Raw genomic sequence first — 27,033 nt, 5'->3', positions numbered from 1 at the left:
GCTTCATCAGTGCCGCTTTTGGCACACCCTCCTCTCTTTTTTTTTTTTAAAAACAGTTTATGTTTTTTTTAATACAATTTATTTTTTTAACTAATTTAGTGACAGATGTCAGAGGGATAGGGTGGTTACGCCTCTGCCAAAGCCGGCACCACCTTAAATGTACCATTTTAGTACATACTTTTGCCTTTGTATTATTTTAGTACCCTTTTTTATTTTTTTTTGTATTAATTTGGTAAAAATTCCCCATGCATTGCTCCAAGTTAATACAGTGACTCAACTCATTTGACCCCCTTTCCCCTTTATAGTCGATTACCAACAATTTTTAAAAAAATAAATAAACAAAAAGCCAACTCATTGGTTTCACGTAATTATTCACTCGAGCCAACTAGAAACTGACTCAAAATCCCTATGTAAGAATCCAAGGCTTTCCTTTCTATTCCACTATATCGTTCTTTACCAGCGGAGCCATGAAGTAAGGGTCGAGATTCGGTTGCGAAATCAAGCTTACTTATGATTCCCAGAAATAAGCTGGATCTTGTTCGACAACCTGCTCATCGCAGAGGATGGCTAACAAGCCTTGGTTACTAAACCCACACTCTTCCTTGGCTTGGATAAGGAGTTTCCTAAAGACGCGCACCACAAATCTCCTGTAACTTGTCCAGACGTAGATCGCCACGTGACCTACTAGCACATCGGAAGGGATGCGGCGGGCTGACATTCGGGCCTTGTTCCTCCACCACTGCAACATTTGTCGAAGCCTCACAATGTGGCGGATTTTGGTGTACTTTTCAGGCCCTGCCGACATTTTACCAGAGAACCGTTCGCTTTTAGAATGGGAAAGAGTGGGAGAGGATTTTATAAAGAAAAAGAGATCATAAGAAAGTACCCTTATAGTTTGATATAATTACAAATTTGTATTTATTGAACCAATTTCATGTTGCTCCTATTGTTTTATTGTTTCAATTTTATGAAATAAGTTGGATTTTAACAGACAAATTATTATAATTTTCCTATGTTGTTTTTTTAATTATATTCAAATATGTACTACTTTATCTAATAATAATTAGATTAAATATTACTCAACAACATAATCTATTATAATATTTAGGGTAATATTAAAACAACTTAATCAAATCAAATATTCTCATTTTAAATTGGTCTCTAGACTTGAAATTATTTAAATTATTAAAGCTATGTTAATTAGGTCATTTTATTATTAAAATCGTTAATTTAATTATTAAATGACTAGTTAAATTTTATGTGACACAATTTTAAATGAAATATCTAAAAGAAAATGAATAATGTAAATGTCTTAATTTTGAAGTTTCCAAAACTTTTGTAACGATGAAACTCCTTTTATTTTTAATTTAATTTTTAAAGTTATGCGTTTCTTTTTAATATTTTAAAATGAAATATTGATAATTGGAGGATGTAAGTATAGAGAATAGTTGAGAAATGTACTGTGCAAGTGACTTTATTAAAACTAGAGCTGTTTTTTGAGATTTCGCGGAGTTGGATCAATCTACTCGAAAAATAACCAATCAAACCTCCTTCCAAATATATCCATACTGACACAAAGAGCTCAAAGACCGGAACCCCCAAGCTTCATACACCTTACTTTGCCTGCAATTATCACTATATTTTATGAAAATCTAAAACAATAATCTCACACCACTGCACATTTTGTCCAAACATCGCTCTATCAAATAATAGTAATGCTACTAGCTGTCTTAGAATTTCCAGGATTCTCTTTTTAGAAGAGAGGTGTTGATAATGGAACCTAAACTAACAACTAATACTCCATTATAATGATATAGATTTAGTGACCCTTTCACCACATTACGGAACAATACCATTTTTTCTTTCTTCTCTGATATTGTTTATTTATTTTTCCAATCTAAACTCATACAATTTGATTCAGTTAAGTCTATAACATTCGTTTTTCTAAAACCATTATCATACCCCTAATAAAAAATTATGCGTCAAAGTTTGGTTAAAATATCATAAATGTATTTGTACTAAAAATCAGATTACATTTTACTCTTCTACTCAGAAAATGGGTAATTAATATCTTTACGTTAGATCAAAGCGCAAATTTGTTCTTTCTGTTAAAAATTTCATCAATTTGATGTGGATGATGGAATAGCGTACCATGTGTAATTCATGCATGTTAACATATAATAACCAATTTTTAATATTCCAAGATTAATTTGCTCTTTTATTTATTGTACAAAGACTAATTTACTTATTTTTTGAACTTAAAAGACAATAAAATCCGACTCCTAATGCAATATCTCCGTAATACTTTAATGGACAAGTTTATCATCATCTTTTATATTCTACAATTTAAAATAATGAGAGATCACATGGATGTTTGATGAACGGTGAGAATCATGTAAATGACCAACATTACATCAATCAACTTCTTCTTCTACTCTTTCAATCATTGTTGAACCTATAAACATAGGTCCTGGAATGGATTTTATTTTTCTGAAAGAAACTCCATACCTGATAATGGAGCATGAATAAATGAATACATGATTTTCAATTTTCAACAGCTAAAAGAGGATATCCATTTGTATATCAAATATTTGTTATGTAAATCCAGCTGTAGTTCCAATCATAAGTAGTAGCGTATGGTGCAACAGGGAATGTATTTAGTTAGTTCAACTCTGAAAAATCAGAATCCACCATTAAAATGATCCACAAAACCAACACAGATCTCCTCTACTTTGTTAAAAATACTATAGAAACAGTCTAGGACTAAATCGAAAACATTTGGAAATTTTAAGAAAAAGTTAGAAAATTTAGATGTAGGGATCACACGGCCGTATGACCAGGCCGTGTACATGCCCGTGTAACTCACTGACTTAGGTCACACAACCAAGTTACACGCCCATGATGGCTTCACACACCCGTATGCCGAGCCGTGTGCTAGGCCATGTAACTACCTGACTTGCATGCCTTGAACCTACAAGGAACACACGGCCATGTTGCATGGCCATGTAGCCCCCAAATGAATCTTAAAACACAGGTTTACCATTTCAAGTTTGTTTGGACCTTAAGAAACTCAAATACCAACCAAAATATCAATTCAAAATGACATTAATTGAGCAAAAAACACAACAAAACCAACCTAGTAAGTGTCTAACCAATGTACCCTCATTGGTACCATATATATAATTATACATCAAAATAAACATCAATTCAATTAATTGATTCATTCAAGAAATACCTAATCAAAATACCTATCAAAGGTACCACAATAGCAATATTTCATTTATATATACCAATTCATACTAGCATAAAAATTATATCTCATTCTCATGTAATATTTAAGTTGTTTATCTGCACAAAATATCATTCATAATATTTATATAAGCCAAACAATAACCAAAACCACACAAGAGCCTATACATGCAATATAATTTGTATTATACGTTCCAAAAACTACCAAAATGAGCTGGATAGTGTGACTTGAGTATTGATCCGATCGTCCAACCTTCCAAGAATCTATAATGATATTAAACAACACAAGTAAGCTTAATAAAGCTTAGTAAGTTCGACGTATTAAACGATAAATCTTATTAAACAAATTATAATAAGTCTAACAATAATAATCATCCATGAAAACTCCTTGTCATTTACAATTCCAATCGATAAGTTCATCTATGTTCATATAAATATGGAATATGTACCATATCTTTCAAATTCATTAAATAGATTACCTTATCGAGATTTTCCATTCAAAGAATGACTTACGGGTACGAGTACATCGTCAGATAGACCGAACACACTAGACAGAAACTCATAAGAGCTGATCCAGCTGAAATACGCCAAACAGAAGCTCATAAGAGTTGGTCCACCCGAAACACGCCAACAGAAACTCATAAGAACTGAACAAAATCTCATAAGAGCTGATCCACCTGAATCACACCAAACAGAAAGTATAACGCGAGAGTTTGCAACAAATGCTGAACCTCATTTTACTTGGGTAATATACAGATATCTCCCTCTAATACCATCTCCACTTTAAACCCATGTAACACATTAAAACAAGAATGTACTCTATCTCGCGTTCAATTGAAATCGAGCATCAAATTCAATATTATAACTCAAATAATGATTCATTTCCAACAATGGAACATATATATATATATATATTATATCTTGTAATACCAATTCCCTATGTATATAAATGTTAAATTTTAACCGTACGAACTTACTTGGACTAAATTGTAGTAGTTGTAGAAGTTCAGGTACTATTCCGCTATTTTTCCTTTTCTATGAGTATCTATGGGATCTTGATCTAAAATGTAAAATTACTCATTTATTAGCATATATTTCATTTTCGATCCATTTTACAATTAATACCCTTTTATTTTTCAAATTTACACAATTTAATAAAAAAACTCTTTACAAAATCATCAAACAACAAAATTAAAGCTCCAAATACATTATATTAATAAAAAATCCAATATTCAACAATGGCAACTTACAAAATTTTTAACAGAATCAGAAACGAATGTACAGGTTAGTTGGACCTAGTTGCAACGATCTCAAAAACATAAAAATTACAAGAAACAGGTAAGAATTAAACTCACATGCAAGCTTTTATGCTCAACCGATTCTCCAAACTACTTTTATGGTGTTTCGGCAATGGAATAAGAAGAAATGAAGAAGAAAAACTTATTTCTTCTAATTTGTTTTATTTAATTTCTATTTATTTACAATTATGCTATTAAAATCACATTAATTTATCATTTTAACTCCTTTTGCCGTCCAACACTATCCGTTAGGGATTAATTATTATATTGGTCCCTCATGTAATTAATAAGCCATTTACTCATTTAATTGAACTAATTATTAATTTTTACACTTTTTTCAATTTAGTCATTTTATTTAATTAAGTATCTAAACGTTAATATTTCCGAACAATTTTAATATGACTCTAATAACTCTATAAATATTCTAAAAATAATAATAACGAGTTGATACGATAAAAATTTATAGTCTCGAAACTACTATTTCGTCACCATTGTATGTGTATCTTGTTGCATCCGACAAAACAGTAGCAGCGGCTTGTTTAAGAAAATTGGTGGACAACGGTAACCAATTTATTATGTCAGCAGGGTTCTGCAAGACTAAGAACTAAACTACTTCAAGGTAGAAAAGATTGTCTTTGCCTTGGTAATGGTTGCAAGAAAAATCCGTCCTTATTTTCAAGCTCACCCCATCGTGGTCTTATCCGACCAACCACTTAAGGATATGCTGGGCAAGGTTGACACTTTTAGAAAGGTGATCAAAAGAAGTGTCGAGCTAAGTGAATTTAGGCCAGAATATCTATTGTGGAAGGCAGTCAAGCAAGCTCTAGCTAACTTCATAGATGAGTGCTCATTTTCTTGACCATTCAAAGCTTCTAATAACAACCCCGATGAGGTTCATCAACTACCCAAAAGGTCCTTTTGTGAACCCTAATCCATTGCAAGAAAATTATTAAATTCTCTATGTAAACGAATTTAAAAAAAAAAGGTTTTAGAACTGGAGTTCTATTAGTAGGAGCTGAAGGAGAAAAATAGTAGTACAATTTGTCCTTCTCTTTCTCCACCTCCAACAATATTGTTGAATATGAAGCCCTGGTGGTAGTACTAGAATTGGCTCATAAATTAAGCATCTGGAATCTCCATGTCCACACGAATTCACAACTAGTGGCGAAGTAAGTTGAGGGAGAGTACGTTGTCAAAAAAACCAACACTGGCCAAGTACTACTTAGTTATGGATCTAGTTAAGGGGTTCTCGAAAATTCAAGTTAATCCTAATCACAGAAAATGCCAGAGCAGATGCCTTCTTAAAGTTAGCCGGCACCATCAACATCATGGAAAGGGGGGAAATCTTGTTGGAACACAATGAGCATCCAAGTCATGAAGCACCGGAGCAAGTTTTCACTGTTGACTCTAAAGACACTTGGATGAGCCGTATTCGAGATTCTTAATAGAAGAAAATGTGTTTAGGAACCCAAAAGAGCATGAAATGGTAGGATGGTTGGCTTCCCATTATATTTTGATTGATGGGGTCCTATTAGAGATTTCTCCAACCACTCCTTAGGTGTTTGGTACCTTCCGAAGCTGATTATATAATGGCGAAAGTCCATGAAGTAATTTGCGCACATCATTCGGGTGCAAGGGCTCTCACTTAAAGAATCCTATGGCAGGGTTACTACTGGCCCTTAATGTAGAAAGACATGGTGAAATATGTCGCCAATTGTGAACCTTGCCAAAAATTCTCACCGGCGCCTCGATGACCAACGAAACTCTCCAAAGCATCTCTAGTCTCTGGCCGTTCGACACTTGGGGAATTGACATAGTTGGCCCATTTTCACATGTTTTTGTGTAGAAGAAACATATTGTGATAGTTGTTAGAATTAAGTGACCCAAATTCTTATTTAAATAAAATACGATGGAAAATAAAATAAAAGTAAAATCCATATAGAACTAGACTTCTTTTATTTTATTTTAGAATAAGGTTTTTAAACCTTATTAAACTCCATCTATTTTATATTGATTAGGATAAGGTGTTTCAATCCTACTAGAATATGGCTTTGCAAGCCTATAAATAGACATAGTCTATTCCTCTTGTATTAGTGTAAAAATTTTTTCGACATAGTGAATTTTCTTCTCCTCTGCCCGTGGTTTTTTTTCCGAAAGGGTTTCCACGTAAAATTTATGTGTTCTTTATTTTTATTTATTTTATTCTATTTTATTTTTCACAAATTTGGTATCAGAGCTTCCGGTTATTCATCTCGATCACGGTAATGACGTCTTTGAAGTATGAAATTTCGTGTTGGATCGCAACACCGATTTGCGTTAGGCAAATTAAGATGCAAGCGCTTCTTGCACGATGGATCTAGAGGATGCCCCGCTAGGATAGATAAGATGCCTTCGACATTAATGTATGAAGAGAAGAAGCGTAAGGATCGGAAGGCATTAACACAATTACATCTGCATTTGTCCAACGAAATTTTGCGGGATGTGATGAAAGAGAAAACCGCCATTGCATTATGGAAGAGGCTAGAACAAATATGTATGTCGAAAACTCTAACAAGCAAGTTGCATATGAAGCGGCGTCTTTATGCTCATCGTTTGGAGGAAGGTGCGTCAGTACACGAACACTTAATGTTGTTTAAAGAAATTCTCTCAACCTTGGAGGCCATGGAGGTTCAAGATGATAAGGAAGATCTAGGGTTGATTCTACTTTGTTCGTTGCCCGTCTTATTCAACCTTTAGAGACACGATTTTATATAGCCGCGAGTCTCTCACAGTTGATGAGGTTTATGATTCTTTAACCTCGTATGATAAGATGAAGCATCTTGTGGTTAAACCCAACTCTCGTGGAGAGGGTCTCATTGTTCGTGGGAGACAAGACCGGAATGTTGATGATGATCGTGGTAGAACACAGGAACGGAATCCTCGTGGTAAATCTAAGGGTAGATCGAAATCTTCAAACAGAGGTAAAACTTGCAACTTCTGCAAGAAGAAAGGGCACATTAAATCTGAGTGCTATAAGCTACAAAATAAGATTAAAAGGAGGTGCGAATCAAAAGGAAAACAACGAAAAATTCGGTGAAGTGATGTTGTAGAAGACTACGCGATGGTGAACTTCTAGTTGCTTCATCAATGATTCTAAAGTAAGCGAGGAGTGGATACTTGATTCAGTTGCACCTTCCACATGAGTCCCAATCGGGATTGGTTTACAACTTATGAAACAATGATCTCAAGGTGTTGTTTTGATGGGAAATAATGCTTCATGTAAAATCGCAGGTGTTGGAACAATTAAAGTTAAGATGTTTGATGGAGTTGTCAGAACACTTAGTGACGTGCGGCATGTTCCAGAATTGAAAAGAAATTTAATTTCGTTGAGTACTCTTGATTCAAAAGGGCAGATACACAACCGAAAGTGGGGTTTTAAAGATTTCAAAGGGTCCCTTGTTGTGATGAAAGGGCAAAGAAAGATTGCCAAGTTATATGTTTTACTGAGGTTCTCTCATTCTCGGTGATGCAAATTGTCGCTTCCTCTTCCTTGTCGATGATGATATTACTAAACTTTGGCATATGCGCCTAGGGCATATGAGTGAGAATGGCATGGCGTAATTAAGCAAAGAGGACTTCTTAATGGGCAAGGAATTTGCAAACCGAATTTCTGTGAGCACTGTGTTTTTGGGAAGCAAAGAGAGTTCGATTCACTAGAGGAATCCATAACACGAAGGAAACGTTGGAGTATATCCATTACGATCGTGGGGCCGTCCGAGTGCCTTCGAGAGGTGGAGCTAATTATATGCTAACCTTTATTGATGATTTTTCCGAAAAGTTTGGGCGTTCTTCCCAAGCGAAAAGCGATGTGTTTTCCACATTTAAGTCTTGGAAAATTATGATTGAAAAAGCAGACGGAAAAGCAGATAAAATACCTCCGTCATGCATAATGGCTTAGAGTTCTATTCGATGAGTTTAATAGATTGTGCAAGTCGGAAGGATCATGAGACACTTGACGATTCGTCATACTCCACAAAAAAGCGGCGTTGCGAACGAATGAACGAACGATCATGGAGAAGGTTCGATGTATGTTGTCAAATGCCAACTTATCAATTCATTTTGGGCGTAAGCGACCTCATCGCATGTTTTTGATCAACCGATCTCCATCCGCTGCCATTGAGAAAAAGACTCCACAAGAGGTATGGTCCGTAATCCCGCTAATTATTCGATTTAAAGATTTTTGGGTGTCCTGCGTATGCTCATGTTGATAATGGAAAATTGGAACCGAGATCCATTAAATGCGTTTTCTTGGTTATAAAGTGGTGTAAAAGGCTATAAGTTATGGTGTCCCGAAAATAGAAAAGTTGTGATTAGCAGAGATGTTGTTTTGATGAAACCGCTATGCTACCTAACTTATCTCTTAAAGACTCTTCCAATAAAGAAAACCAAAAGCGGTGGAGCATCGATTAATACGTAATCAACTCCTCAAGCCAATACAAAATTGAGAATAGAGTTGCTTCTTCACCGCAATACTCTATCGCCAAAAACAGACAAGAAGAGAAATTAAACCTCCAAAGAAGTATGCCGAGGTTGATCTAGTTGCTTATGCTTTAAATGTGGTGAAGATATAGATGCGAATCAAGAGCCATTTAATTATTCGAGGCGATTAGTGTGAAGACTCGAAAAAGTGGATGTTTGCTATGCAAGAGGAGATGGAATCACTCCACAAAAAGTAACATGGGATCTTGTAAAACTTCCTAAAGGTAAAAAGGTCATTCGTTGTAAATGGGTGTTTAAAAGAAAGAAGGACTCAGGAGTTGAAGAACCCGGATATAAAGCAAGGCTTGTTGCAAAGGGTTACTGATCAAATTCCGAGTGGACTTCACAGATGTGTTCTCTCCGGTTGTTAAGCATAGTTCGATTCGAGCTTTGCTTGGTATTGTTGCCATGCATGATTTGGAGCTTGAGCGGTTAGATGTAAAACCGCATTTTGCATGGAGAACTTGAGGAAGATATTTACATGTAACAACCAGAGGGTTTTATAGTCTCGTAAAAAGAGGACTATGTTTGCTTGTTTGAAAAAGTCCCTTTACGGTTTGAAACAATCACCAAGACAAGTGGTACAAGAGGTTTGATTCCTTTATGACTTCTCATGATTTCAAAAGAAGTAGTTTTGACAGTTGTGTCTACTTTAAGAAAAATGTGATGGTTCTTTTGTGTATCTACTTCTTTATGTTGATGACATGTTGATAGCGAAGAAAAGATAAAAGAGAGATAAGAAAGGTTAAAGCCCAACTAAGTGAAGAATTTGAGATGAAAGATTTAGGACCAAAGAAAGAAGATACTTGGTATGGAGATTCTCGAGATAGAAAAGCAAGTAAATTGTACCTAAGTCGGAAGGGTACATTGAGAAAGTTCTTTGCGAGTTCAATATGCAGAGTGCTAAGCTGTTAGTACTCCTTTAGCAGCCCATTTCAGACTTTCATCGGCCTTATCTCCTCAATCAGATAATGAGATTGAGTACATGTCACATGTTCCATACTCTAGTGCAGTAGGATCTCTCATGTATGCTATGGTTTGTTCACGTCCGATTTATCATATGCAACAAGGTCAGCTTAGCGATACATGGCGAATCTGGTAAAGAACACCGGAAAGCGATTCAATGGATTTTAAGATACTTACGAGGCACTACTAATGTTTGCTTACAGCTTTGGAAGAACTAAAGATGGAGTTATAGGGTATGTTGATGCTGATTTTCTTGGAGACCTTGATAGAAGAAGATCTCTCACGAGTTACGTCTTTACAATCGGAGGTTGTGCAATTAGTTGGAAAGCCACTTTGCAAACTACGATCGCTTTGTCTACCAAAAGCCGAGTACATGGCGATTCTCGAGGCTTGTAAAGAAGCTATTTGGTTGAAGGGACTATTTAGTGAACTCAATGAAGACCTTCAAATCAAGACGATATTTTGTGACAATCAGTGCCATCTTTCTTACAAAAGATCAAATGTTTCATGAGAGAACAAAACACATTGATATTCGGTATCATTTTGTTCGTGATATTATTGCTCGTGGTGATATTGTTGTGAGCAAAATTAGCACTCATGAAAATCCTGCAGATATGATGACTAAGTCACTTCCTATAACCAAGTTTGAGCATTGCTTAGACTTGGTTGGTGTTCATTGTTGAAGTTAAACCCTTAAGGGGTTTTTGGAAGAGGTGAAGAACTTGTTTATTGAAAGTTCGCGATGAAGAACTTGTTCATTGAGAATTTGTGTCAAGGTGGAGATTGTTAGAATTAAGTGACCCAAATTCTTATTTAAATAAAATACGATGGAAAATAAAATAAAAGTAAAATCCATATAGAACTAGACTTCTTTTATTTTATTTTAGAATAAGGTTTTTAAACCTTATTAAACTCCATCTATTTTATATTTATTAGGATAAGGTGTTTCAATCCTACTAGAATATGGCTTTGCAAGCCTATAAATAGACATAGTCTATTCCTCTTGTATTAGTGTAAAAATTTTTTCGACATAGTGAATTTTCTTCTCCTCTGCTCGTGGTTTTTTTCCCGAAAGGGTTTCCACGTAAAATTTATGTGTTCTTTATTTTTATTTATTTTATTCTATTTTATTTTTCACAATAGTCATCGAGTATTTCACCAAGTGGATGGAAGTTGAAGCCTTTGCCACCATCATTGAAAAGTAAATGGAAAATTTTGTGTGAAAGACCATCATTTGCTGGTGTGGGATTCTATGTGCAGAAAGCGGAACCCAAATTCAAAGGAAATTTAAGGATTTTTGTGAGAATCTTCACATTTATTTGACACAGTTTAGTCAAGATGCCATAAACGAATGGTCAAACCAAGGGCACCAATAAGAAAATCCTCCAAGGGCTGAAGAAGGAAGTGGATGCGGCCAAGAACAGATGGTTGGAGGAACTCACTAGAATTTTATAGTCTCTTAGGAACATTAGAGATTCCTTTAATATTATATATGAGACTGGAATGGTGATACCCATAGAAATTGGCCCCAACATCCATCGTATGCTGCATTATACCTCCCAAGCTAACGAAGTTATGCTCTGAGAGAACTTAAATCTCCTAGAAGAAACCAGAAATTAAGCAACCCTCTGCCTAGTAGCTAGAGCTCAATAGGTGGGCAAATACTGCAACTCCAAGGTGCACAGGTGGGAGTTTCTGGTAGGAGACTTGGTTATGAAGAACGTAGATGCAAGTCAACTAGTAGGAAGTAGGACCTCCCATAAGCCTCTCCTTATGTGGTAGGAGCAGGACCTCTCGTAAGCCTCCCCATATGTGTGGGATCAGGACTTTCCAAAATGTTCTAGTACTCAAGAAATGACCCTAAAAAAGGATGTTTCTCAAAGAAAACATTAGCGTTATTAGAAAAGAATACGCCATTAATACAAGAGTAAAGTCGTGGTAAATTGGTTTAGTGGTAGGGTCATTCGAAAGATTTTACCCAAGATAAATAATCACAACGAATATTTCTATCAAGAAAATAAGAAAAGTAATTCCTACACTAGAAGATGTTAATAGAAAAGCTTTTGTACACTCGAATCCTTCTAAATGACAAGAAATTTGACGACACAATATCTTAGTTCTCTCAAAGTTAGCAAACTTGCAGGTATTAGCGTTTGTCAATGAAAGCGTCATAGTAATAACGAATGGTCATTACACCTAATTACTTTGAAAGAAACTTTCCTAAGAATAAATAAACAACGAAGCAGAAAGGGAATGGAAGGAAAATATAATTTTATTTATTAAGAGAAAATAAGCCACTCAACATCAACAAGGGATTTATGGCTAGTATTACAAGTATTATTCTTAGCAAGGTTAACATTATTCTTCTTGAAGGTAACATTAGCAGTAGGGGGATCTATATCTTTTAAAAAACCACCATCCGACTCCTTACCTACTTGATCACTTTCAGTAGAGGCATTTCTTATTGTTGTCTCAGCAGAAGGCGTCTCCTTCGGAGTAGTCAAAGGAATCTGGAGTCACTCTCGAAACTCTTTCCATTTGTAATTGTCATGATCCGAATCGTTCAGATCGAAGCTTAACAAATCAAAGTCCTCTTCTAGTAGAGGTGCCAAGTTCAACTGCCGGTAGTCGAAAGGACCATAGACAACTTGTAGGGCTAAGACAGTTGGTCCTGAAATAAGTCCAACAACTTCCCTTGAGCCAAGGTAAACGAGGCTTTACCAGCGGCATAAGACTCTTTTTTCTTAAAAAACTCGATTGTAAAATCCTCAATCTTTTTGACCTTCTCTTTCAACTGACTTTTTAGAGTCTGCACCTCCTCAGTTAATTTTTTAACATGCCCTTTCATGTTAGAAATGTAACAACCCGAAAGTTCATGTGTCGGAAAATACGATTTCGGGACCTCGTTTCTGTAAATTAAACCCGTAAATATTTTTATTAAATAATTACAGAGTTATTGTATAAGTGGATTGAATTTTGGATAAGTAATTTAGCCAAAAATATGTTTAATTAGGGCTTAGGGACTAAATTATAAAATTCAATCACTATAAAATTTCAATTAGAAAATTATAAAAATAAAGGAGAAAACGCCATAGCCGAATACCAAGTTTTTATTCTACAATATTATTTAGTGCAATTTAATCATTTTATTTTAATTTTTATATTTTTGAGATCGTGGAACCTTAATTTAATTAGCCCATATATAAATTTACAAAATCTGTTAATTTTTAAAATTTTCATAATTGAGAATTGAAAGTTTTAGGTGTTAAATTAATATATTTTAAGCTTAGATATGAAAAAAAGATAAAATTGTTAAGCTTAATTAATAGTTTCGTACATTAGGAACTAAAATGAATAAAATGTAAATTTGAGCTTAATTGATTATCTTAATTATTTACAAAGACTCAATTGGATGTGAATTTAATACAAGGGTTTAATTGATTTTTTTACTTTTTAATGTTTTTTACATATATGTATTTTATTTTAACTAGACACACGTAAATATATGTGAAAACACATATTAAAAATATAAGTATGTGTTTAAAAATAATATACAATAAATAATAAAACGTATAGTTTGAAGCTAATAATAATAAGAACATATATGCATTATGTACGAAATTAAAATAAAAAATTTAACTTACAAGTAAAAGAAAATTAAAATAGGTAAATATATCATATTAAGAATATCAAATACACTCTAATTATTTATCATCATATTACCAGTTTTCTATTACATATAAAAATTATCAAATTAGTGAAAATAAAATTCTATATTAAAATTTTATTTTAAGAAATTAAATATTAAGTTAATTTGTAGCTCCATCAAACATTATCTATATACATATTTAATAAGAGAAAACATTTTATTATAAAAGTTATTTTTTATTTTGATGAATTATAATAAAATAATAAAGCTCGAACAAACAATACCACTAACATGACTCGAACTCGAACCCGGGTTACACTGTAAACATTATAAAAAAATCTTATTTATAAATCCATTCAACACGAATAAAATAGAAAAATGAAAAATACAAAAACTAATCATTTCCAACAAGTTAGAAATCAAATGAGCTCATGAAAGCAAAATATTCAACAGAGCGCCCCCAAATTCTCTCTCTAGTCCTTGTTTTTTTTCATTATTTTTGTTGAAAAATCACATTGTTTAGACGCTGAGAATCAATCTCAATTCTCAGGTAAAACCCCATTATCTTTTGGCAATTAATTCCCCTCTGATTGCTCTTGCTTTTTTTAAATACTCTTTTAATCAGATCTACAATCTACATTTTCTGCTCTTATTTTCTTTTTAAATTCATTTTTGACTGGAATTATCGTTCTTTCTGTATTTGATGATCGGAATTATAGTTTCTTTATTGAATATAATGTGTTTTGTGTCAGTTTTCGGAGACTATTTATATTTATGCTGTTTAAATTTGTGGGTTGATTTGAACTTTTTATTCTTTTACGTAATTGAATCTTTCTAATATTGGGTTTCCCTTTATTGTCTGTTATATTAATTTTGGATGGGTGATTTGAAGTGGGATTTTTATTTGTTATGGAAGATAAACTTGTGGGTCAAAGTTGAGATACAGTTAGTAATTTATCTTTGAATTTGCCTAGTTGTAAAGCTGAGCTGTGGAGAGCTAACTGTTTTGTTTTCATTGTTTTTACTGATAGTTTTGCTATCATGGTTGGAATCTAGTGTTTGTTCAATCATAAATTTTATGCGCGTTTTAATGTTCATTAAGAAACTCAAACCAACAATTAATTTTAAGTGGAGATATAATGTTATCTGAATTATGCTTTGATGATTGAAAAATGAAAATAATTTAGTTACTGATTTGTTCTGTTGATGAGCATTTTGTGCTGGTGCTTTACATTTTGGGTGGTTCGATCCTCAAGATTGGTTCAATTAGTATTTGTAATGTTTTACTATTGTCTTGGGTCCAGGTATTTATTTTTGCTGATAATAATGGCGGGTCAGAGGAATAGCTATGGGAAGCGGGCTCATTCTCAGTCTGACTATTCTGAGAATGGATCAAATAAGAGGAGAAATGCAGGTGATGACAGGGAACAATTTGTTATTGATTCAGATGATACCGTATATAGGTATTTGTGCCCTGCAAGAAAGATAGGAGGCATTATTGGAAGGGGAGGGGAGATTGTTAAGCAATTAAGAGCAGACACTAAATCAAAGATTAGAATTGGTGAGGCAATTCCTGGTTCTGATGAGCGCGTGGTTACTATCTATAGCTCTAGAGATGAGAGAAATGCCCTTGAAGATGGGGATACTTTTGTTTCTTCTGCTCAAGATGCTTTATTCAGGGTGCATGACAGAGTTGTTGCAGAAGATTTGCACAGTGATGAAGATTCTGAAGGCTGCCAAATTACTGCTCGGTTTCTTGTATCTTCTGATCAGATTGGATGTGTTATAGGAAAGGGTGGACAGATCGTTCAGAACATACGTAGTGAAACTGGTGCTCAGATTCGCATCCTTAAGGATGATTTACCTTCTTGTGCCTTGTCCACAGATGAACTTGTACAGGTAATTTGACGATTTGATTATTGTTGTAGTACTTTCAGATTTTGCTTATTCATTTAACAATCTCTTCTCTCCTTTAAAACATAGTTTACGCCCATACACCGACATGGGAAAAAGTTATGCTGAGATGAGTTTCAATTTATTGAAAGCATTGGCAAGAGGCCTTTCTTGTGTTTAGGGTCAACATTGGACAAAGATTTTGTTGATTTGATTGCTGTAGTTGACAAAATCAGCATTTAATTTTTCATCTTTGAGTTCTTCAGTTTATGAATTATATCTTTTGAGACTGTTTTTGGCATGCTTTTAATATGTTATATTTTTTGTATGTTTTTTCCTGAAAATTTCACCTTCTTTTGTTTGTTATCTGTAATATTGTTAGTTCTTTTTTATTTTTTTAATATTAATAATGTTATCAAATGGTTGGCCTTTTTATATTTAAATTTACTTTTGGCTTTAGATATCTGGGGAATCTGCAGTTGTGAAAAAGGCTCTGCATCAAATTGCATCTCGCCTTCATGAGAACCCTTCACGATCTCAGCACTTGCTTGCTTCTGCTGTGTCAAATGCATATCCTCCTGCTGGTGCAATGCTTGGTGCAGCTGCTGGTGCCCAGGTTGTAGGGATAACTTCATTGGTTGGACCTTATGGACGATACAAAGGTGACACTGGAGAATGGCCACGCTCCATGTACTCAGCTCCAAGAGATGAGATGTCATCAAAAGAATTTTCTCTTCGTTTGGTTTGTCCAACTGCTAATATTGGAGGGGTGATTGGCAAAGGTGGTGCTATAATCAACTAGATCAGGCAGGAATCAGGTGCAGCCATCAAAGTAGATAGCTCAACTACAGATGGAGATGATTGCTTAATAACTATATCAGCTAAGGAGGTCAGCTTTTCATCTTTGCTATGTTTATTTGTCTATGCTCTGCCTTATGCTAAGCTTTGACGGGGTTCCTAATCTTCTGCTGTATTAGTTCTTTGAGGATAGGTATTCACCTGCTAACGAAGCTGCTGCACGGTTGCAACCTAGATGCAGTGAGAAGGTTGAAGGAGACTCTGGAATTGTATCATTCACAACCCGCTTACTTGTGCCAACCTCACGTATTGGTTGCCTTATTGGTAAAGGAGGAGCTATTGTAACGGAGATGAGAAGGATCACAAAAGCTAATATCCGTATCCTGTCAAAGGAGAATCTTCCAAAAATTGCATCTGAAGATGATGAGATGGTTCAGGTGTTCTATCATTTATATAGGATTTTCTTAATCATTGCTTTCTATTTGTTGGCTCTTTTTTTAAAAAAAAAAAATTATACGAACAGAACATGGTTGGTCTGTTATTATTCAGATTGCTGGAGACCTTGATGTTGCAAAGGATGCCCTTGTACAAATAACAACACGGTTAAGAGCAAATCTATTTGATAGGGAAGGTGCTGTTAATGCGTTAGTGCCAGTTTTACCGTATCTTCATGTGCCAACTGAAGGAACCGACAATTTAAGTTATGAAAGTAGAGAGGGCAAAAGGCATGGACGTGTGCACTCCTTTTCTGGTGGTTATAGCTCTAGTGATTTATCTGCTAGTGACGGCTATGGAAGTTATGGTGGTCTCCAGGTATTTCCTTTTGACAACTTTTACTATTTTACTGTACTTTAGGTGGGTGAATTGTAGGAATATAGTTTGTTGGACTTCGTTATCCGATTTATCAAGTGAAAATAATTTTAGTCCCTTAAATCCTTATTCCCTTCAGTATTAATCTCTTATTTGGCTTCTTATAATATTTTAGCTTTCTCATTTTGTTTACATTGTCCCAATCTCTCTCTCTATCTCTATGCTGATAATTAATAATTATGATTCTTAAATATTATTTGTAGATTGGTAGTACTCCTGGTGCTTATGGAGCTTATTCTTCAGGACGTGGTGGTCCTTCTGGGTGAGAATAATTTCTTTCCTTGAAAGAACATATTTCTTGTTGTTCACATTACTGTCATGAATATCATCTAATGCAGGAAAAATGCTTGGGGCTGAGGGAGTGATTGCACTATCATAAACATTATATTTAAATTTGAACTACATGACATGAAGTTGTCTTCGAGGGTACAATGCCAGTTTACAGTTTGTTCTTTCCCAAGCATGTCTTTGAGTCTTAGTTTCGTTAGATTAGTACATGCACACTCTCTTAGGATTCTTCAGTATTCATCGTTAACTTCTCTTACCAGGTTATCAAGCCATACCTCTGTTTCCCGGCGCTAAAACTATGGTTACTAAAATTCCGTGAGTGGTACGTGCAGATAGATTGTAGTTTTCATTTTGGTATTCTTATGTCTATTGTTATAATTGGCACTTCTCTGATATTGTCCAGTACATACTAGTGTATACAGTTTGATAACATAGCCTATCCAATTTCCCTATTTACGGATCTGATGCTCTTGTTTTCCCTTTGATGCCTTTCCAATCCCACTAAAACAGCTGAGACTTACGAAGCCTGAATCTAGCCTACTGCCTACTTTGATGAAGCCTGCCTAAACCTGAAGACCAGATGAACCAGGGTTTGACATACTCATGGCCCACCCTGATGCTACAACCTAGAAGGACCAAATATATATGGAGATCTTATTTTTCTCTTTGAAATTTGCCATTTCCATGCCACCAAAAGCACCAAGCTTTGTTATTTGTGCGCCCAAGAACCTAGCTAGCCGGCATGCTTGTTGCCGACTTTTATTTCCTTATTTTGCATCTTTTTCTGTTTTTAGTTTGCATTTGTTTAGGGGTTCTAAACCTTGTACCTTCTTCCATCCACTGGCAGTTGTACTGAGAGTGCTGGGTTATTATCTGACATTTGTCTTCTGCATTTTCTTAATTTCATTGGTTGTTCAATTTATGATGGCATCTTATCCTCAGCTTACCCGGTTTACTCTAAAAATGTATCTGTGAAGACATATAATCTGGAATACAGACATTTTCATTCTATTTTACTAGCACCTAAATCAGCTTAAATGGTCCTCGAGTCTTTGTAATGACACCCTTAATCAAGAAATCCATTGGTATCCACCTAACTGATCACCTGAGACTTAGAGAAGTCTACATGTTAAACTATGTTGCATCCCTTCGTTTGGTAAGAGGGAAATATAAGCATGTTAAATAACTGGATTCTTTCTATTTAAATTGACTGTTATGTTTATTTTCCATCCTCTATGCTAAAGAACAGAAAGGAAAAAGAACCTTCTTCCCCTCTTTTTCCTCTCTGTTTTTCATTCTCTCTATCTTCCATCCATGCCTAACAGTGTTCGATGCATAGAAGGGGTACAATATGCCATCTAGTCATCAACCTTTAGGGTTCAACACCTCAATGGTGTTTTCTGCAACATGGCATTGTTTTAGGGTAAAAAAAATCCTAGTTTATGCTACCAATGGATTACTTAATTAAAGGACAATTTAATCATGTGAAAGGACTATGTATTGGTGTCTTTCTACATTGTGTAGGTTCTTGGATTTTGTCTTGCACGAAGACCTCAAGTATAAGGTAAGAGCTTAATTCTTTTATAATGGTTGGTTGTGACTTGAGAGAATAAAGGATTTCATTGAGTTGCTTGAAACACACTAGTAAGTTTTTGCTTAATCACTCTAATAGTATTGTGGATGTTTGTTTGAAATGTGGTTAGACTGCTCAGCTATGTTACTCAGACTTGGGTATATTTCCGACATAGATATGTTCAATTTCTTCAAGTGTCATATCTTTGTATCCATGTCTGGTTATGCATCAGACATAGGTACTTCAAGAAAAATGAATAGTGAGATTAACATAGCTAGTTAGAATGTTATACGAGCAATTGATTTGGTGACAGGTTCTGAATGTCATTGGTGTATATATTCTTTTTCCGGGGGAAAAGTGCTATATGTAAATTCATTCTTCATTTTTATTCAAGTTTCGGGGAAGACGGATTCCAACTGGCTTTGGCAGAGAATGCATACATATGACGTAAATGATGAGGTGCAAAATGTCTTTGTTGCATTATTTTGTATTGTGTTTTAATATGCTTTGTATGTAACAATTTTGATGGAGCTATTTAATCTAAACTCTTATTGCTGCTATTACTGTATTATTCGATCTATAGCTTAACCCGGTCCCTTTCTAGTAACTGAGATAAACCTAGTCTTTATTATTTTCTGTTTTTGATTGAATAATATTCTACCAATCTAACTGTTGGCACTGCTGTTGTTTGATTCAATGCTTTATTTTGAACACATACTGTTTTTACTACTGTTGCATAAATACTTTTCTCTTACGGTGAAGGCCGTAGTTTTAGAGATAACAGAATTGACTGCAGGTGTTAGCGTTTGAATAACTTGAATAGTTTGATTCAAACCTTTGTTAAGCTCATATACTCGTTTTACTGTTTTGATGTATCAATACTAATTTTACGGTGAGGTTATAGTTAGGCCTTAAAAGAATGGTAAAATACCATGGAGGCTCTTGTTTTATAGGGGTCGGATTGTATTTTACCGTCCACTCGAAGAACAATCAAATTAGTCTTTATATATTAGATCAAAGAGTAAATTAATTTTTTTGTTAAAAATTTCACTCATTTTTATTATTAAAAATTGATTATTGTACGTTAGAATGAGATACATATAGCACGAGAAAGAACAGATTACAGGTATTGGAATTTAAATACAAATAACTATACTAAACTAAACCCTGAATTCGATGCGGTAATCTCATTTGCTTAATAGGTAGGTTCAGCTATTATAGGTGATGGTGAAAATCAATTGATGCTGCTGAGCATGCTAAGACCTCTACTGACCCTGAAGTGAACGTGTCTGAATTTGCCGTTATCTTTTACTGCAAGATTCTTTTAATGTTCACTTTGTTTTGTCGTACGAAGTTTGCTTAACAACTTTTAAGACTTGCAGTAGAAGTTGGGTTGTGATTGGACAGTCGAAGATGATTTGCTGTATATCACTTAATTGCAATATTCAACGGAGCATAACTGTTGGATCTTGCTGTCAGAAATTTTTAGATAGATGCTTCCTGCTTGTACAAATGATATGTAAAAGCTTCGGAGGAGGAAAAAAAAACTAGGGAAATTGTTACGAGAGTTCGAAACGGAACTTTTTACTATGATAATGTCATTTTATGATTATGAAATTAAAAAAAAAATGAACATCTAAGAACTGTACTCCATTTTCCATCAGGAGATTAAATCTGGTAGAATAAGAAAAGGTGGGCTACCCGTGTAATATGGTCACATTTACCGTGTACGTAAGATAGAGTTTTATTTTACAATATTGCCAATTTTTGTCAATTTCACAGTTACAATATTTGGACATTTTTACTTAAAATAAAAATTGATATGTATAATTTATGTGGTAATAGCCAATTGGAAGGTCACCCTTTGCTCTAGCCACCCAACAAAGTAGGAATCATCTGTTGACCCAAACCTATAAATATCTTCAAGAACGATGAAGAAATGATCGACTCTCCAATCATGCAAGTTTATACTCTATCAACTTATCTTCGGCACTTAGCTTTCACAGTCTACTCATTTTTACTATTTGTAACCTTCGGTTTTTTGATAGGACTAAATGAACTAGCTTTTGTAATCATCACCACATTCTCTTTTGTACCTCCTTGTTGTACCACTGTATCATCAATTGGTGTGATAAATGTGGACAACAAAACTTCGTAATCCCATAATTGATATGGACAACCCAACCAACCTAATTTGCAACAAGCTGTAACTTGCCTTACAACTACACCACCTTCCCCATCTGTAACCTTTACCTTGTTAGATGGGGGTTCTTATCAGCAAGCCTTTGGGACCTGGCCTTATGATTTAGATACCTAAGAGAAGCTACGATGACTAGAGTAGTAGTTCTTTCAACAAGAACACCACTTCAAAGAGAAACAAGAGTGGTAATGCATCCTTGACCAAAAGAACACTCTAATTGAGCAGTTGATTATTGAATTGAGAGTTGCCAGGAGGGCCCTAAACGAGAGAATTTAGTCTACTAAGAAGATGAGGCCCAATCAACCTTAACAGAGACGAGGTAACTTATTGGTAGCATCCTAACATTCTCAAGGTAAAAATAATGCCTATCTAGAAGAGCAGCTAAGGATTTTCAAAGCTGAGATGATACAAGAAATGAATAGGGTTAAAACAGATGAATTTGTTTGGAACTTCTCTAATGAGCGCCAACTGTATTTCAGCCTTCTTCAAGTTTCTAAAGTTTGTATACAATGGGTTGGGAGGATTCAGAAGATTATCTGGCTTGGTATAGCAACCATGTGAATATACTAAGTGTAACACCCTATACCCGACCCAATTTACCGGGTCTAAATGTAGGATGCCACCAGACTTAAAACACTTAACAAAAATTTTGAAGTGGGCTAAGACTTTGCTAAACGAACTTTTTACCTATTTATTATTATTCTAAGACATATATTCTGAAGATAAACATTTATCTAATTACAACTGATTCTCAATGATAGTGTAAGTCAATACTACTTAAAACTTTATTGAAATAGACCCCAAACGCGGCATATAATATTATTCACCATTTAAAAAAAAAACATATTCTCAAAATTGTCCTTTTGTATGCATAATATCGCTAAACAATCGACTACTTTGGTGCGTCCCTAGCTTAGTCCATTCTCGCGAACCTAACAACCTGTAATGCAAATAAACACCTATAAGTTCAATGGAGCTTAATGAAGCTAAACTAATATTACCTTTCAGTATTGATATTGAATTCCTTGACTCCAATATTTTGGTTCCCTTTCAGATTTTTAGCTGATACTTTCTGATTTCTAGTTGGCAGATAACTATACGCCAACTTTAAAACTTAACCGCCTTATACATATTTCACCCGGATGGAGGTAACCCAGACTTCACACCATATTTTAAATCATTCTTCATAATTCCCTTGAAGATAGCAATTGGAAACATATCTCAATACGATATTCGTTAGATTATTGTTCTTAATGGGTTCTCTTACAGACTTCAACAAATATCAGAACACCAAGTACCTCTTAACTTCGAATTAGACCATTCAACAAATTTGCTTAGAAGAATACAACATTTTAATTCACACACTAGAATTCTGAATGACTTCCATACAAGACATGAAAATTCTCAGGTATAACGGGCAACTCTCACCACAGTTAGTTTCATATACTCAAAGCTTTTTTTATCTTGGCATCCATTATGGCGGATTCTCCAGTCCATCATACTGTTTGAGAATTCATTCAAAAAAATGCCTCGAAGGCATACCCATATTTCACCATACGACTATCTAATACCTTTCAGTTAAGCTCGTATGCCAGAACTAGATGCATAGGTTCTCCAGATGGCTTATCACCAAGGCTCTCCAGATAATATCCCACAATGGCTTTATAGAGAAATCGCCAAAAAGGCTTTCCAGAGAGATCACCATAAAAGCTTTTCAGAGATATCGCCGTAAAAGCTTTTCAGAGAGATCACCATAAGGTTTTATAGGGAATTTGCCACAAAGGCTTTCTAGAGAGATTGCCACAAAGGCTTTACAAATAGTCTGTATTTATTGGCCCGGCGGACCATCTCTGTGGATTCCATAGAGCTTCTTCCACATGGTCTTATACCTTCATGCCCTTTTGGCGTATTATCATATGATGCCATAACCATGGACTTTCTACAGATTTATTCCGTGATCTATCAGTCCGGTTAGCATTATAGTTGTCTTACCAGAGGCTATACAATAAATCTCTGTATCACAATTGTACATATCACAAACTTGTTTGTACTAGAATCGTACCACATCAAAAGATCTTTTCATATAAACTTGACCATCCGCATATGTGTAACACTGGTTATTATCCCCCACACATTCTAGAGATGATGTATCCACTCTCTAACGACAAAGATACTTATCATGCAACTTCATGTTTAAACAACTATCAATACTCTTCTCTAAAATCTATACAGATATTATCACAAAGAAACATGTTTATCTACAGATGCATTAACCGTTTATTCAAATTAGAGAGATATACAAAATTAGATTTTAGAGACTCACCAAAAGCTCACCTTCACCTCTACTCAGAACGATTATTCAATCGTCCTTCCCAATCTAGCAACAACAACTGCTTATCACAAAACCTCCATTAAAAGTCTTATTTACTGATAGGTTACTAACATTATGCCTATACATGACCCTTATATAAGGTATTCTTACTTAAAACATATGATTCTTACGTTTGTATGCATCATTACTATTTTCTATCATAATATGCAAAGCTATTGAACTTACCAGAAGGTTGAATCATCCACTGATATACAAAATCTTAGCTTTAGCTTACCAAAGAAGAATAAGATAACATTTAGAATGAAAAAAAGTAACCAAAATGTAATTAGAAGAGAAAAACTCTTTCACCATATATATACTCCCAATCTCTTATAGTGGATTTTGACAAGTGGCAAAGCTTACCTAACCTAATCTCCTAGTTTTCTATAAAATCTAGGGATAGGTAAGGAGAATTTAATGAAGATCTTTGTTACTATTTTGACCAGTCACGGAAAGGGCTGAATCGATTCCATTAACTCTCAACTAATCTCGTCACAAGAACCAATTATGAACAGTGCTCAAATAAACCAAATGTACTATACTTTGGTAGTGACTTGCGTATGGCATGACCCTAAAGATAATTAAGTCTTTTGTAACATTCTCGTACACTGGCTCTTGTGCCCAACCAAAACTCTGAGGCGTACCCGTTCTTGGGCGAAGTCTTTCTTCACTTGAATATACCCTAAAATTAAACCCTTAAATACCACCAATGGGCGAATTCTTTGCCAGGATGTGCCAATCAGTTTATATACATACTTTACTCATATTTCTAATTTCATCGATTTTTAGGGTGTGATAACTCTCTCCTTCTTTAGAAAATTTCGTCCTCAAAATTTCCACTATTCATCTAGAGACCTCAACAAGCATAAATGTAGACAGCCAATCTTGATTGGAAAATTCTAGGCTTGCTAGCATAATTGGTGGGCACTTCTATGTTTTCAAATGTCTCATAGCCTTAGCCTTGACAAATGTCGAGCTGTTTGGGTTTAAAACCTTTCACAGACATTTCATCTCTTATAACTATTGTGACTCAATCACCTTCTTAAACACTTTACTATATCATTGGAGCCTAGATTCATTTTCTATTAAAGTCTCTTGCTTATTTTCGTTTTAAATTCATATCTCCTTTAAAGGTAATTCCCCCTTCTCTTTTCTTTTCATTTACTTAAAAATGGTTAGAATAACTACTCATGGCAGAGGCAGTAGTGGTAATTGGTCAGAGCAGTAGAATCGATAGACCTAAAGACGTTATTAAGATCAGACCTATAGGTCCTAATAATACTCGACGCGTGGTTGCTTCTATGTATGAATATGCCGCCACCTATGAGGAGTTAGTTTGATACTCAGGGGCCCGAGGCATCATTCTATCAAACTTTTCTTACGATTTCTAGATAATCCAAAGGGAGTGGCACTTGAGCGACAACATAAAGGGTTTTATTCTTCTCTTATTCTTGTTCGAGATTGGCTTCCACTTGCATTTACATCCCTTTTTCTGCTCGGTGCTCAAGAGAATGGTATTGCTCTTTGTCCTATCCTGGTAAACACTTGTGGCCTTCTTCATTGACTGTTGTATACACCGTGAGCCGTCGGTGCTTGGCGCATTCTAAAAGATTTACCAATTAAAGCTTAAAAGATAAGGTGCCTCGATTGAAAATGCCCATTTTAGTATGCTCCAAAGTTTCGAGCCCGTCATTTAAAACTGGGCCTTAAACCTCTATATGAAAAAAGACAAGTTCATGAGGATTATTAGTAAGCTAGAAACTGGGTTTGGTTTCCCCACTTACTGGTCCCTACCCTGTGAAGATATCTACTTGTAAAGTCAACTATTGACTTAAAGGTTACTTGGAAGCAGTTCAAACAATTAAAGGCGGGCCGTATTCTAGAACTGGAGGAAATCATTACTGTTAGAAATGCTTTCTAATATTGTCTATAAGGATTAAGTCCTAATGGTCGCCAAGCTAATGACCTTCTATTATTAATGGATTCTCGAAATATCCCTTTTGTTGAAATAGCTTGGCCTCGCAACTCCAATGATGATCTAGCGTATATTCTAGTGGGGAGGATAAGGGAACCTCCTTTCTTTTGTCTATGATCATTGTGGACTGCGTCCGTACCACTAGAATATCATTTATCATGGTACGTCTTCCACTTTTTCTAGTCAAGCTAATTCTCCTATTGATGCTGCAAGGTTTACTTTCAATTCTTATACTTCTACGCCCACTCTAGTGAACAATATGGACATATTAACCTTATTAGATTCGATGCGCGAGGATGAAGGTGTTACTGCTATCCCATCAAGATCAACGACTGTAAAGAAAACTAAAAAAAGACCAATGGTGGAATAAGCTTTTAGAGTATGCCTAAAAACCAATCATGAGATGATTGTAATCACATATCATGAGATGATTGTAATCATATACTCGTTTTACCTAGTTTGTTAATATAAGACATTGTCATTATTATTTCAGTTTCTTTTTCTGTGTGTATAAATAAACTGATTAATAATAAAGTCTTGAGAATAATATGATTAGTCTTAAAAGGTCTTTAGTCAAGTGTTATTGTGGGGTTAGACAATAATAATGCATTAAAACTAATGCGTAGTTGATTGATGATAAAGTGTCATCATTGATATAGAGATGTCAAAATCAATACATGAGTATGTGTTAGAGAACAACATGTTGGATTGACCCGCTATGTTTCTTGGATTATTATGTAATGGTCATTACATTACTCATTATGATAACTATGTATACGATATTCAGACTTGATATCATCATTGTCCCAACATCGTGAGTCGTATATTTTGATACAGTCAAACGTCTACCGTAACAACTTGTACTATAAAGACTGATGTTGGGCATGTCACAATCTATATAGTGGGATATGATTGATCAAGATAGAATTTGTCTCTTCTACATAATGAGAGCAATATCTTAGGTCACTTGATGGAGTGAGACTAGAAATGCATGACCATGCTCAAATAAGTTGATATGAGATATCACACTTATTTGTTTATTTTAGCCAACTCAGAATATCAAAAAATATAAGGTTGAACTATACAAGTGTGGCTATTCCATGTCTTGTGTCCATCAAGATATAAATGATAAAATGATATAATACATGAAAATTTTATCACATAAAGGTTATGTCGAGTCACAACTTCTTGTAACTTGGTAGCAAAGATGCATTGCTAGATGCCATTCATTGCTTGTAATATTAGAAATGATCTAGTATTATTAGTAACATTACAAGAGCCTACAGGGTCACACCCTATGATTGAAGCGAACAGAATCTAAATAAGGTATTGTGTTTAGTTGTCACATAAATTAAATTAATTATTGAATTAATTTTATCGACGAT

At 34.7% G+C, this 27,033-nt stretch overlaps 2 pseudogenes; one reads left to right on the top strand and one right to left on the bottom strand.

The window, feature by feature from the left end:
• Window positions 1-368: 368 nt before the first annotated feature.
• LOC128280740 (uncharacterized) lies at window positions 369-805 on the bottom strand (annotated as a pseudogene).
• A 13,235-nt stretch (window positions 806-14,040) lies between these two features.
• LOC108457358 (KH domain-containing protein HEN4-like) lies at window positions 14,041-19,799 on the top strand (annotated as a pseudogene).
• The last annotated feature ends 7,234 nt before the right edge of the window (window positions 19,800-27,033 follow it).

The sequence above is a fragment of the Gossypium arboreum genome, chromosome 9, assembly GCF_025698485.1.
Source record: "Gossypium arboreum isolate Shixiya-1 chromosome 9, ASM2569848v2, whole genome shotgun sequence".
Taxonomy (NCBI): Eukaryota; Viridiplantae; Streptophyta; class Magnoliopsida; order Malvales; family Malvaceae; genus Gossypium; species Gossypium arboreum.
Note: the sequence above shows the minus strand (reverse complement) of the source record. Positions and strands in the feature narration are given on the sequence as shown.